This window comes from Mauremys reevesii, linkage group 4 (assembly GCF_016161935.1).
Source record: "Mauremys reevesii isolate NIE-2019 linkage group 4, ASM1616193v1, whole genome shotgun sequence".
In the NCBI taxonomy this organism is placed as follows: domain Eukaryota; kingdom Metazoa; phylum Chordata; order Testudines; family Geoemydidae; genus Mauremys; species Mauremys reevesii.
The window spans coordinates 38,907,717-38,917,278 of record NC_052626.1 but is presented as its reverse complement, the minus strand read 5'-3'; the positions used below and the strand labels follow the sequence as shown (position 1 = coordinate 38,917,278).

Below are 9,562 nucleotides of genomic sequence, written 5' to 3'. Positions count from 1 at the left end.
AGATCCGAATTTAACTCTGGGATTTGGGGGCTCAGGAGTCTTGACTTTGGGCTCATCTACATTAACCGCTGGATCGGCAGGCAGCGATCGATCCAGCGGGGGTCAATTTATCGCATCTAGTCTAGATGTGATAAATCGACCGCCGAGCACTCTCTCGTTGACTCCGGTACTCCACCAGGGCGAGAGGCACAGGCAGAGTCGACAGGAGAGCGTCAGCCATCAATTTACCACAGTGAAGACACCACAGTAAGTAAATCTAAGTATGTTGACTTCAGCTACGTTATTCACGTTGCTGAAGTTGCGTAACTTAGATCGATTTCACACACACACACAGTGTAGACCAGGCCTTTGACTCAGCTCTGGTCTCAACAAGGTTAATACTTGAGAGATCAAAGGACTGAATTAAATGATGGGGAAACTGAAGGGACTCAAGTAAGACAAAGGAGAGAACTGGAATTTCACAGCCCTGCACATCTTTCCAGGTAAATAACAATTACTCTGGGCTATAGCCAGTGATCAAATAGGAATACATCATGCAGCTAAACCAGGAGAGAATGTTATTGGGGAAGGGGTTGGAGTCTGGTGCTTTCTATACTCCCTTTAGAGTGACAGGCATTGTTGTGTAGTGAGTAAAGCTGGGATGCATATTCTACTCCTTTTTCTGCTACTAACTGACCCATTGTGTGACCTCGGGGTCACCTCTCTGAGCCTTATTTTATGAAACCATTAGACAGGTCTAGTAACACTTACATACAGACTCAGAGCCTGAAAATTCTCTCCTATCCTGTAGCATGGTAGGGTTGTAATGGCTTTGTTTTGTTTTTTTAAAAGCAGGAACTCAGTGTTAGCCAATGGAATGCACTTTTCTGGGTAAGAAACACCTGTCGGGACAGTAGAAAGGCTGGTATGTCTTTTTGCTGTCAGATTTCAGAAATGATAGTGAGGTGCTTTGAGATGCTCAGATGGAAGGTGGATGGAAAAGATCAAAAATATTACTAATGGCATGTTCTGTGTTTCTAGATGTCTGAGGCTGAATGCCTCTCTTTTCACCTGGCAGGGGGAGTTAAGATTTCCCACAGTGAGCAGTATACACTGAATGTGCTGCATGTTCACGGCAGCTGACCCAACCTCTGTATAAAATGCAGACATGCAGAGGTCAGTTGTTTTCATGGGCCAAACTTTGCTCTTATTATTTCTAAGTCAGAGTTAGGCCCAAACAAAACTGATCTAAAACATTTTAAGCCCTGGACTTCCAAATTCCTTCTCCCTCCCTCCACCAACGTCCAGTACAACTCTGGTGTCTTCTGCTGACGGACTTTGCTTCTGGGCCCTCCGCTCATCAGAAAAGTTTGCAGTAATTTGCCATGAGTACAGAGGGATTACATTTTTCTTATGGGCAGTCAATGAGAACACTATATAGGAAAGGCGTTAGTACTGTGGCTTGCTCATACTGTGCTCCAGCCCTTCAGGGGAGCCCTTAAATTAGATAAAGCTTGAAGCATGGCAAGCTTACTGTACGCGAGATGGGATAATTACCCCCCATCCTACCTCCACCACATGCTGCTTCCACCACCTGATGCTGTTCCCTTGTCCTTGGTGAAAATACTTTTGTCTGTACTGGTGAGGCTGGGTAAGATGAAAATCGATGGGGATGGAGCCTGTGCAATTGGCATGAAATCTTCCACCCACCAAGCTGTAGGACAAGAGGGCGGGGGACCATTCTCTCAGGGGATTAAGAGGTACTACAGTTCTAGAAATGAAGGGATGAACAACAAATCCTCTGTATTACTGCAGCATACGCATGGCATGAAAGAATGAGAGAGGTGACTTACTATATTGCATTTATGGCACAGGGAGAGAGAAATTATATGAAAAGACATCTCAGGTTTACTTGAAAGGTTGATGTTTGAGAGAGACGGCAGAATTGTTCTCTGCATGGAGCGTTACCCTTTGGCACCTGATGGATGAACCACACACTTGGTGACATTCTGGCACCTCCAGGAAGCACACACAGTGAGTGCACTGTTAAGCAGTAGGAAGGTTTAAAGGAGCTTGTAAGAGTGGTAAAATTGAGGGTTGTGGTAGAAGAAGTTAACAGCTGCAGGAATGTAAGATAATGGTGAATCTGCTCCAAAGATACATGGTCTTAAGTGAGCTTGATTGTTCCAGAACCAGGCTCTTCTAACATAATTTCTCCCCACTCTTCTGTTGCTTATGATGGCCCTGTGCCAGCAACAAAGGAATGAGAGGAGATTGTATTAACTTGTGCTGTGATTTGGTCATGTCTTGTAAGCTAATTAGGACTGGACCTGGTGAATATTTGGATGAGAATTGACTCAGGCCGACTGGGGTAGTGTAGAAGTGGATGCTCTTGATTCAATAGGTGGTACCATTCTGCCAGAAGGTACACGAAATCTAGGTTCTGCCTCCTTGTGGCTGTTGAAGAGCCTATGGCATTTTGTGTTAACAATAGTGTCCTGCGCAAATTCCAGTTTGGGTAGTTACTAGACTAGATGAATACTGCCAAAAATATTAGTTCAAAAAATACTTGCTCCCATTTTTAATTGAGCTTGCTTTGGCCAGGCTCACATCTTTTTTGTTTCCCTTTGTCATGGATTATTATTAGGGTTGGAAGGGACCTCAGGAGATCATCTAGTCCAACCCCCTGCTCAAAACAGGACCAATCCCAAATCCCTACCTCAAGGATTGAACTCACAACCCTGGGTTTAGCAGGCCAGTGCGCAAACCACTGAGCTATTCAAGGAATCAAGCATGACCAACAGTGAATTCCAAAATTGTATGTCAGTTTGGGCACACAGGTATTTACACTGGATGTGCTTTTGCACACATTCAATTGGTGAACAGGAACAATGCTATATGACTTACCTGACCAATCACAACAAAACAACCCAGCTTGAATTTCAAATACGGGGTATCGATCCTCACACAGATTAAGGATCAGTGCACAAAGACATTGGAAAAACCACAATGCATGGAATACATATGAGTGGAGACTAGATCTGAGGAAAGCATGATCCATGATTAGATGTTAGAAAGGGGTTAATTTGGGGTTGTAAATTATTTGTTAGCTGTTCATGCAGCTTCAGTAATTATATTCTGCCTCTCTAAATCCTCTTTGCAGTTTCCACTGGATACAGTATACTTCATTTCCTGCCCTGAAGAGTTCTATCTTACCGTCTACTGTAGTTATTTATGTGGCACATATTACAGAGTGTCTGAGCACTACAGTGTTGTTGTGCACCGTTAAACAGCTACTGTATTTTAACTCGGTGGTGGATGAAGTAATTCCTGCACATATAGTTTGTATCCACTTTGGGATTAAATATGTAAAGCCATTTGGGATTAAGTAGTCCATAAATGTACAATAATATTAAATATAAAACCTGCTCTGGGTTGAGAAGTGATGGGTATTGTAAAAGATAAGCCACTAGCACTCTCTGGAGAGACATCCAAGGCCCTTGTATCTGCAATCCTCAGTGCAGCCTTCCATGCTGCAGTCACAAACATTGTCTGCTGTTTAAATAATAAAGATTAAAATGAGAGGGAAGAGAAGTATTTTGATTCAGAGTTACCCAAGCAGTCCTAGTCCTTCCAATAGGATAAATGACATGAGTACGGTACTACTCAGTGTGAGTAAAGGCTACAGAATCTGGCCCCATGGAAAGTCTTAGGGCTCAAGGCAAGCTAGTCATACGTAAACTTTTGCACTTTCTCTCCATTGCTGACTCTCTTGGCATGCAGTTGTTCTTGAAGGATCACAGTCAGTATATCAAAATAAGCGCTTTATTGAGTAGGGTAAAAGAAGTTGCTGGCTAGAGTGTAAATTCTCTCACAGCACAAATAACTTAGCTCAGGAGCCCTTTTGTCCTGGGGGGTAGGGGACATAAATTCTCTGAAAGTATCTGTCGCTCAGAATTGCTTTGCATTCATCATGACAGCCCTCTGCATCATTCATGAATGTCATAAGAGACTAAAGAATTGGCACTTCATAGTGAGGATGATTAAACAGCCATTACACTTGTCTTTTACTTCGGCACAGTACTTTAAAACAGATTGCATGTGTAACACTCCCACAGATCCACCTCTTACAGGCTAATTTCCTTTCATGGTGGTGGAAATGAAAGTTGGTTGCAAGAGGGGAAGTTAGGGAGGGTTATAGTGCTGAGCAATTATAGATCACTTGCAAAGTGCTTTAGCAACATCACATAATTAGCCCTCACAACACTCTTTTGGGGGAAGGAGGGAGGTATTATCATCCCTGTTTTACACATGGGGAAACTGAAGTACAGATTGATTAAGTGATTTGGCCAAGGTCACACAGCAAGTCAGGATGGGAGTTGCAACTGAAACTGGTGTGAATGCAGTATTCCAGAATGGGTCACACCAGAGCGATATAGAGAGGCTCCATAATGAAATGTCTCAAAAATGAATTTCCTTTTATTGTTGGCATATCCATTACAAATGCAGTGCAATGTGGTGCTCAACTAGGCAGAGAAGCTGGAGGTTCCTTGACGTAATTTACTGGGCAATTATGGTCTAGTCAAGAGACTGGGAATCAGCAGAGGGCTGGGAGTTTAGAGACCTGTTTTTTGTTCTGCACTTATTTAGTGTGCGGAGTTGTGGAAGTCACTTAACCGCCTGGACTTTGGGTACAGTATTGCTTGCCCAACTCTTTAAAAGCATACTGAGAGCTACTGCTGAAAAGATTAGCTGCATTAATTAGTATAAAACTATTATAAAGGTTAGATTGTATTAATTAAATGTAACATATAATTATTATTAAAAGTTCCAATGTTATTTGGTATTTATTAATCATGTGGATGGTTAATATTCCTGACCCATGTGTTGTATCTCACCACCAGTTGATATTCACAACTATCCCTTTGCTTGCATGTTTGTGAACGTGCAGTCATTGTAATTTGAGTCCAGTGAGGAGTGCCATGTGTGGTTAGTTCAGTGGTAGCACAATGCCTTTGGGTGAACAATGATGGATCTGCTTGGATATAAGGTTACCTCAGGTAGTTGAGATAATCTGTTAGTTTAGCAGGTAGGATAAGTCTATGCTTTGGAAGTGAGAGGCTTAAAATTCCAACATTGCTGATGGTAACTGGTGTGTGGAACCATGAAACATTACACAGTTCCTGGGTGTATAATAATACCTAGCTTCTATATATAGCAATTCTAATTAGTAGACCACAAAATGCTTTACGCAGGAGTTTGGAATCATTATACCCATTGTAGAGAAGGGAAGACTGAGCCATGGAGACATGAAGTGATTTGCCCCATGACACTCAGCCAATGGCAGAGCTGGGACTAGAACCAGGTCTCCTGAATTCCAGTCCAGTGCTGTGTTCCCTAGGACACAGTGTTCTTAAGAGAAACCAGAGTATGTGGGTGATTTTTTTTTAAAAGTACCCTCCAACAAAAACTTCTTCAGAGAGGACCTTTCCAAGTCATTCAGACTTTTCTGTAGAGAAGGGGCCTGATTCATAGAGTTCAGATCCAGATTTAGATCTGAGCTCCCCCCAAACCCCAGAATGTTTGGAATTAGGGGTTTGCTTTGGCCCTTTCTCTGCATTTTAATGACCTATAGAAGACTGGCCAAATTGGTGGGCTACAAACAGTAGCATAACTAGTGGATGTTTCTTTGAGATAAAGCCTGAGAGCATCACCTGTCATAGGAGGTCATATTGGAGCATCTATGCTTCCACCCCTTGTTCAGCAGATAAGTCTAGGGTTTCAATTTTAATTTGCTCCTTCAAAGGACATTCCTGATTGCCATTTATCAGCTTTCTGTCTTGAAGTGAAGGTACCTAAATGAAACGCTTGCCTTGGCACTTTGTATTCTGCTGCAAGTGTGAATCCTGCATGCTGCAAGCCCTAGGAAGATTAAAAAAGCAAATCTGTGCTCTAAATTTCTCAATCTGCACAACGCCAGACAAAGTCAGAGGAGATAGGAACAATGGAAGTGGGGTGGAATCCTAGAGAATTATGTGTATGTGATCTCACAGTTATAGCCCCAAACATCCATGCCAGGACTTCAGATAATAGGACAGCACTGCTGAGATCCTTATAGCTGCCAATATATGTTGTTACCTATATGATAAAATACAAGCAGAAACCTGAGGTATGGCGATAAGGAAAGATAGGATAAGTGGCTGAATAAAGGACATTCCATGTCCTTTTCTTGGTAAGTGGACAAGTATGACATCTTTAAAAAACAAAGCAAACCCCCTGAAACAGTAGAAATGACTTCGTATACGGAGGTCTTGTCAGATGTTTGAATGCATCAGAAGGTATACTGGGGTGGAGCTAATGTATTAATACAAACTCAGCCAGCCCTCCAGTTTATTTTGAGAATTTAAAGCTTAGGTTCTGGGAAATATTAGAATAAAAAAATCATTCAGAAGTGATCTGGTGTATAAGTCAACCATCCTGGGTGAACTGGCAAGCTTTGATCATGATGTGTGTCAGGTTACTGCAGAATGTCATCTCTGCACCCTTAACACCTAGCACAAAAACCAGCAGGTTAGAAACTAGGAAAAGATTTTAGGAAAATTATATTTGTGTTGCTTAGAAAAAGGAGGGCAAATTCTGAGACTGTAGTTTTTACACCACCTTTATTTGGGCAAAATTCCCATTGATTTGCCTGGATAAAGATTGCAGGATTTGGGTCAAAAATTTGAAACTTGGATGCCTAAAGCATAACATCTATATTTAGGTAACTAAAAAAGTGGCCTGATTTTCAGAGGTGCAAAGTAGCCATAATATCTGTGGAATCCAGTGGACATTCAGTAGTTCTGCAAATCAGACTACTAATTTGACTGCTTAAATATGGATTTAAATACCTGGCTTCAGGCACCCAAGTCTGAAAAATTTGAGCAGGATCCCTGAGAGTAACAACTCTTGCCCGGGGAGCGGCTGATGCCCCAGTACAGTAGGTCTTTTCTGTTTCCAGTGTCTGTGATTAAGGAGAGTATGAGTGAGCTGTATCAAATTCTGTGAGGTATATAAAGAGAGGAGAGGCGACAGAACGATGGGTGATGATAACCCAGGCCTGAAAAGCACAAAGGCCATAGATTGAGTTAAGGAAAGGATTAAGCTCTAAGGGACTTCAGGGAAACGTTGTTATGCAGAGGGCAATTAATATGGAGAAACTAAAGTGCTCCCAAAGGCAGCACTAGGGAATGTGGCTTGAATATATTCCAACAACAACAAAAATAGATAAATATAAAGGTCTGGGGCTATGGGACGCTGTGCTTCCTGGCTCCTACCTAAACTGATGGTATGGCGCATCTACAGGATTGGTCCCAGAGTGGGGAAATATACATTAGAGAGAGCAACTGTTTGGGAAAGAGTTGAATGGACCGAAATCGGTGACCACAGTCTGGCCTCCATCCATCCTGTCCTGTTTCTAGGTTGTTCTAATAACATTCAAATCCCATAAACTTTCTGTACACAGAGAGAGTGAATGTCCCTCCAAGAGAGATGGGCAGAGCTGTGAATCCACTCATGATGTTGACTGATAACACTAGTCTCAGAGCTCTGCTACTGTGGCATTCCATCTCCTGGGCTTCTCTAAGGACATTCTCTTGGGGTGCTCTTTATCAAGCACCCTCCCCCAAAAAATCCTATTCAGATTTCAGCTCTTGTTTGGCAGTGGGATGCAGTTTAAAAAAGTTTTCATTTATCTCCATCACATTCAACCAGGGAATCATCACCCAGCTCGTTCTCCCTCTGGGAGTGTGTGGTTTTCTCCCCTGCACCACACTACTCGTTTTGACTATGCAAAGGGCTCCCAAATGTTGTCCTGCTAAGGGATACAATGGCTGTTTGCTGGAAAACTCTGGGCTGCATCTAGTTAGCACAAAATAGTCCAGACTGCACCCAGCCTTCCCATTAACACAGAGATGTGATCCCGCAGAGACTACAGCTGCAGTGTGCCCTGCTCCAGTTCAAACCAAAAGACCTTCCATTGATCAAAGTGGAGCTTTGTATTAAAAATTAGGGGGGGCACATGCCCCTTAGTATAAATCAGTGGATAGCCTTTGGCCCAGGACCAACCTTTGGCAGTGGAGAATCAGACCCACTGCCTTCAATGTCTTTGCACCTGTGTCAGCAAGAGCAAAACCTGACCCTATATTTCCAGAGCCACTGTGTTTACATGGAAGCCATGCCTCAGCCAGCTGATCCCTGTTCAGATTCTTCCATCCTGCCATATTTCTTTGTTGCAGAGGGAAGAGAGCTGTAGTTGACATTTATCACCCTGAGGCTGTTAAACCCATGGTCATGTTTGGTCCACTTAAGCAGCTGCTAACCTCGAGGGTTCTTCTGTGCTGGTGATGGGTACTCCCAAGGTACCCAGCAACAAATTTTCCTTGGGGAGAATATAAGTCAGACTTCCCAGTGCCTAGGAATTGGAGTCATTCATAGTTTGAGTGTAAATTATTTTGGACTGTGTAGCAATTCCAGGAGCACTCCCTTCTTCTCTCCCCCCTACTTCTTCCAATCTCTTTTTTAATATGGTGTAACTAATAAGAAGCAACATATTGTCTGATCCGATTGTTGGCTAATGCCGCGCATACCAGAAAGAAAGTGACTCATATTAATTTGCTGTCATTTTAAAAAGGCAAACAAGGAAGGCAAGCATGATCAGAGTTGCTGCTTCCATTTTGTCAGGCGTGCGTTGTTGTGGTGTTTTTCCTTTTTTTGCCGTAGAAGAAGTCCTAGCTCCCTTGAATGTTAAAGATGAGCAAGGATTTCAGTTTAATTAATGTCAAACAATGTCTGCCTTTTAAATAGAAGGAGATGAGGATATGGTGTGTTCGCATTGGGTCTCAGAGGGGTTTGTCTGGGGAAGAGCAGGCTTCTTGAAGGAGAAGCAGCTGGTCCATGAGAACTCTTTTAAGCAGGGAAGCATTGCTTTCCAAGGATTACACTTTTGCCCTGGAAGCTTTGTATTTTCTTAGGGCTTTACATTTCTTCCATCTCAGACAATTTAAAGCTCCTGATAAATAAGAGGAAAAAGACACTCTATCAATCATCTTACATATGGTACAATGCCTTTCTTCATTTTCTCCTTGGAAGAATCCTGTGATAGAATGGGTCAAATGAAGCAGACAATTGATGATACATCTATAGCCATTTTCAACCCCTTTCTCTAACCCCTCTGAGGCAGGTAAGTATTAATAGATTCATTTTAGATAGGGGTGAAAGGTACAGAGAGATTAAGTGTTGGGCTTTGTGTCAGACAGTGAGTCAGTGGGAGAGCCAGGCACAGAACCTGAATACTGGTCTCCAGTTTCAACTCCCAGCTCTGTAATGCATATGGTCAACTTAAAATATAAGGAATAATGTGAAGGTGAAAAGGTTGCATTAAAGTAATGCTGGAAGTCTGGATTAGCCCTCAGCAAATTAATTCTTCATAAGGGTAAAATTACCATCCTTGGTCAACCTACTTTCACCAGACAGTGAGTGATCCTGCATACCACATGTGCCAATATGCATTGGGCATAATATGGTTAAAGGTGGGTTATAGGTT

The 9,562-nt window shown here is 42.5% G+C and overlaps 1 protein-coding gene across 16 annotated transcripts in view; it reads left to right on the top strand.

Moving 5' to 3' along the window:
* The window catches only part of NRXN3 (neurexin 3), a 1,505,977-nt gene that overhangs the window by 1,130,534 nt on the left and 365,881 nt on the right, over positions 1 to 9,562 (top strand). The gene's annotated exons all lie outside the window — the stretch shown is intronic.